Below are 6000 nucleotides of genomic sequence, written 5' to 3' on the forward strand. Positions count from 1 at the left end.
AACATGGGAGTCTATGGGGATTTACCCACTTTTGGAGCCAGCCTCAAGTGGCCATTTGAGGAACTGCAGTTTTTGTCATTTCCATGTTGGATTAATTTTTCAGCCCCAATGTTTGCAGCTTGATTTTGACAAGGAAGAATAATACATGGAACAAAGACAGTATATCTGGCACTGCGGCATCAATTTTGATAGATTTTTTTAAATGGTCCATTGCGGCAATGTTATGAAGTGCAGCCCTCAAGGTGTGTAGCACCCTCCTGCTAGAACCACAGAAGATGTTTTACAACTGCTTTGATGGGCTACGTAGTATAGAGTAAACTCATCTTCATGTGTGAAATTGGTGCATTGCTCCTTAAATTTATTTAAAAAATGGTTTCAAAGTCCGTATAAGTCGAACTTGACTGAAAGTGAAATGGCAAATCTCAGAAGAGGCTGTCAGATGCTTCTGGCATTAAGGGGTACAAACAGATGAAAGTAAGGCAGCTATGTAAAAGCAGGGCCTATTTTCATGGCGGGAATCAGGGGTTAGTCCTATTTCCCCTTGTAAATCAATGATTTTCTTGCATGAGTGTCTAAAAAACCCTCAGTTTAAACACCGTGGAGCCTTCGCGAGGGCCTTGGTTCTGTGGTGTAATACCCTTTTAAAAGCTCTTTGTATTCAGCTGGGTATATCAAGGGCAGACGCAGTAGAAACATTTCCTTAAGCCCCTGCCAATATGTGCATGCACACACACACAAATGCAAACACATAGACACAGACACAGACACACACACACACACACACACACACACACACACAGATCTACAGCTACATACATATAAAGGCATAAAACGGCACACAGGCACACAACACACGCAGAAACCTCAGATTACACAAACCGATAGGCTCATATGCATCATATGCAAACACTCATCCAAACAGCAGTAGTTTGTATTGAAATGGTAATAGATAAGCAGTGGTTTGTGTTCCCATGCTGGCATTGTAATATACTACTCTCCTCCTGTTTCTCTCCTCTGTCTCTGCCGCCCTCCCCTCTCTTCTTCTTCTGTCTCCTCCATCCTGTGCTCAACTATCCTACCGCACTTCACCCCACCCTTTCTGTCTCCCGCCCTCCCTCCCTCTTTACCACTACCCTACCCTCTGTCTACCTTCCACCCGTCCCTCCCTCTCCCTCTGACTGTCTTTGCTATTCTCACCTCGTCTCTCCTCTCTCTCTCTCTCTCTCTCTCACTCTTTCTCTGTGAACCTGCTGCAGACTGATACTGCCCCCTTTTTGCCGAACGGGGAACCTTTTTCTCCTCTACTCTTCATCTCTCTGCCAATTTGTCTCACTCTCTTTCATCATCGCTTCACTTCACAAGCCAGCACACCCTCATCTCTCTCTCTTATTCTCTCTCCCTCCCATCTTGATCTCTCCGTTCATTCCTTCATCCCTTATTGCTCTTCCACTACCAACATTGTTGCTCTTTCTTCTTCACATCTGGTTGATTCTCATCTATCCGTCTATCTCCCTACCTTTCTATCTATCATGTTTCTCAATCTCTTATCGGAAAAAGCTCAGATTATTGTAACTGTAGAATTAACTCTTTTTCATTACTTTCTAAATATAATTTAAAGGGCCGGTTCACCCAATACACATGTTCTTACTTATTTCTAGTGACATTTAACTAGATTAACATTTCTAGATCAATGTTTTGTTGCTCATTGTCTTGGTATGAGAGACTTACTGACCATTTTTACCTTTGTTTCCTGATATTGTCACTTTTCTTCAAATAAGATAAAAATGTAATTTAAACATATGAATTAATACAACACTGACCATTAGTAAGCATACATTTCATTTATATTTTATCTTCTCTAAGGTGCATCTTCACATCAATACATCTTAATATGTTTCAATATGTTTTAAAAAGTTTGCATGTTCTCAAACCTGCATGGGTTTCCTCTGGATCCAAAAACATGAAAGATTAATTGGTGACTCTAAATTGCCCATAGGTGTGAATGTTTGTATGTACCTATATGTCAGCCCTGTGATAGATCGGTGACCTGTCCAGGGCGAACCCCGCCCTAGCCCAATGTCAGCTGGGATTGGCTCCAGCCCCCCCGTGACCTGAAATAGAATAATTGGCATGGTTAATGTTTGAAAAGGAATAAAGACAGCTGTATTAAAAACAAAAATCCATGACTTTGCTTGCATGCACATAATATTGTAGTTATTAAAAACCCTCTATAATGCAGTGGTTCTCAAAGCGGGATCCAGGGACCCCCCGGGGGGTCTTTGAGGGTGGTGTTCCCAGCAAAAATGGGAATCATTTATTTTCATCATAACTCAATCCATAAATAACACAAAGACAGAATGTGTGACTATTTTGCTCATTGGTTTCAAACCCTTTCTGTAATAAAACATCTGAAAGCAAACTTCTTATTAAAAGACAGATATTGAAGAACAAACCAGAGCTGAAAGAAGATTAGAAAAGGTAAGGTGAAAAGAGCCTTCACTCCAAATGAATACTATACTACTATATACTATTGTTTGGTAACAGGCCTGATGTAAGAACTTCATATACTAATATTATGTCATTGTTGTTTTCACAGGTTGTGCAACTGTCGCAGAGTAGCCAACAACATGTGTTATTACTGCTTTAAGTCCATTTTTATTACATTCATTTTCTTCTTAATCCACTTGAGAGCCTGGGATTGTACAATACCCTATTTATTTACAGCAAGTAGGCTTTTTCTTGCCTTGTTTCCTTTTTCACTTCCAGTGGCATCATATTGAACACTGCTTTATAGAATCCTTCAAACATGCAGATATAGTACATATAAATTCATATGACTTTACAAATTACTAATCACCAAAATCAATTACAATATATTCATTACTCAGCAGAGCTCAGTCAAAGCTGCCTTTAAACAACTCCAAGGACTTTACTCCCACACTTGATATCTTAACATTGAAAAAGTATACATTGTTCTAACAAGCAGTCAGACTATGAACAGCTAGCTTGGCCTTGTTCCCTACCTGCAGCAAACCACAAGTCATCGCAGTGCATATATGTAATATATTGATACTGAGCTTGTAAAGACAAACTAGTGTCCTGTGCAGATTAGTGTGCATTTGAAAACAATGCTACTGAAAAGGATCCACCACCACTATTTATTGTAAGTCTCCTGCTGAAATCTCCAGCGGGGCTCCATGATGGAGAGGAAGTAACAGCAGCCTCTTCACAATAAATGTTTTTTAGATAGAAACAAAAATAAGAACCAGGGGAAAAATGATTTTTTTTTCAGATGACAGGAGAATGATCAGGGTCAAAGACTTTCAGGATAGCTCAGAGAGGGATATGAAGTGTTCCTGCAGAAATGAGTTTTTCACACAGGCAGTTGAGTCCTGTGTGAGGTGGGAATGTCATTTCACAACCGAGGTGCCTGGAGGGAGAGGAGTCGGGCTGAGAGTGGAGTTACGGCTTGGTGGCTTCTGGAAGGAAAGAGCTAAGCACATGTCTTGGAGGTATATGGGGATGCACCTCACTTAGCAACTTGTACTGCAGAACTGAGGTTTGTGAATTTGATGTGAGCTGCCTCTGGGAGGTAAAGGAGGGGTGGAGGTGACACAAGAGAATACTGCTACTTTAAAACTGCAGCACAAGATATCAGCTGTGAACAGAGTAACTCATTAGACCAGGCAGGGAGGATACGGTTTATTCGAAAGAGGATATAGGCAGTCTTGGACGGGGTCTGGCCAGAGGAAGAGGCTTTTCTCTGTGATACAAGCCTTGCATGGCAATTGGCTGCCTAGAATCGCAACTGAGATTCTTGCTAGTCTGGGCAGGTGTCCCTATGGTGCTGTCAGTCCTGATAGAGAGGTCTCGCAGAGGACAACATTTGTCAGAGAAGAGCCATATCTCACTTTTGTCAAGGTTGAGTTAGAGCTGGTGGGCAGCCATCCAACTGAACATATGCCTGTGGAAAGTAAAGTGATAGAGGAGCGAAAAGCAAAGTTGGGTGTCGGCTGTCATGGATACAAAAAAAAAAGTTTGGGGATATTGGGATCAAGAAATAAAAGCAACGGGCCTTTGTCTGAGCCCAGAGGAACACCAGGGGAGCACATTTAAGTGTCAGTTGTCTTTCAAACTTTATCTTACCACATGTAATGGTCAGGCTAGAAGCTTGGCTCTTAAAAGCAAGAATGTGTTACATTCTTCCTGAGCAATAAAATGCACCATTGCTTGAGTCAATACACTTTGGGGAATTGCTGCTATGCCTGACTTGGTCTTTTATGACCAGCAGCTTATAGTGGCTAACATACACATACATGCAGCATTCATCATCTTGAATCTAAACAGTCTTTTAGATTTGAGATGATGAATACTGTCCAGTAGGACCACCTACATTTTCTGTGACAGTCTGTCAGTCTAAACAAGCCTGCATCCCTGTCCATCTCTATCACTGTGTAGATAAATCAGAATAAACACAATGTACAAACCTGTCTGACTAAATCAGCATCACTCAAAATCACATATATCCTTACTTAAAGGGGCATACCACTGATTTTTATGAAGATAAAATCACTAGTTATGTGGAGGCTTATATTTGTGAAAATTGTTGTTGAATGTCTCATGTGGATCTGGAGGAACTTTTTCAGTTTGGACTTGAATATTTTGCAAAGCTGGGGCACAGACATTGAAGAATGTGCTTTTTACCAGGAAAGTATATTCGATGCCAGATGGTATTTGGTTGTAGTTAAGACAAATTCAGGCTCCAGTATTTTTGTTGCTGGGACCTAAAAGTCTAGACATCTCAGGCCTCAGCTGCAATTATTTTGACCACACTCCATGATCCAGACCAGTGATCAAAGCGTGACAGATTTTCCCTTAAATCTTTAGCCATGTTAGAGTCAGGGCTACTAGCGATTGTGTCCTGCTGATGGTTTGTTGGTCAAACCATGGTTGGAAATATCTCAACAACAGTAGGATGGACTGCCATGAAATATTATACAACATTTTATGGTTGCCATAGGATGTATCCTACTGACTTTGGTGATGGACTAACCTTTCCTCTAGCGCCACCATGAAGCTGAGAGTTGTGGAATTAAGTGAAATGTCTCAACAACTATCAGATGGAAAGCCTTTAAATGTGGTACAGAAATTCATGCCCCCCACAGAATTAACTGTAATCACTTTGGTGACCCCTTAACTTTTCATCTAGCACCATCATCGGATCAAATGTAAAATTTATCCAGCACTTTGTTTCATACACAAAACTAATCATATTCCCATTAGCCTCAGCTGCACTTTGGGTATAGTACTATAAGTAGCAAGTGTTAGCATACTAACAAGCTGAACCAAGACAGTGTACATGACAAGCACCATACCTGCTAAACATCAGCATTTTTGCACAGCAGCTGTGTGAATCTTTGCATGGTGGTGTTAGCATTTAGCTCAAAGCACCTCTGTACCTAAGCACAGCTTCACAGACCTTTTTTTTTAAGTTAACTGTTATTGTGTTGTGATTGTATTGTGTTCATTAATAATTCTAGTGAAGCACTCCAACAGGTTGTCTATTTTTGAAATTGCCATATAATCATTATAGATTGCTTTTGGTTGGATGATAGAAATGGAGCAAACAGAATAAGGGAAAGAGAAGAGACGATACAGTAGGTGTAACAAAAGAGGTAAAGCTGAACAAATATTTGTTTTGCTTTCTTTTTTCAAGCTGATTCTGTGTTTCAATCTGTTTTCCTGCTGTGGTCTAAAGGCAATTTAGTTCATACTTCCATGACACGAGGCGTGTGTGTGCATATATATGAGCATATGAGTCTATGTTTGCACATGTGCCAGCATAAGTTAATTAACTCTGTCATTAAAAGCTAATACAGGCCTGTGTGAGTGGTGACATTCATGAACTCCATAATAAGCTCCGATAATACAATCATCAGAGCTACAAACACACATCGCTGGGAAGTAGGAGGAGAGAGTGAATCTGCACACACACACACA

This window comes from Seriola dumerili, unplaced genomic scaffold (genome assembly GCF_002260705.1).
Source record: "Seriola dumerili isolate Sdu_G_001 unplaced genomic scaffold, Sdu_1.0 BDQW01000149.1, whole genome shotgun sequence".
Lineage (NCBI taxonomy): Eukaryota > Metazoa > Chordata > Actinopteri > Carangiformes > Carangidae > Seriola > Seriola dumerili.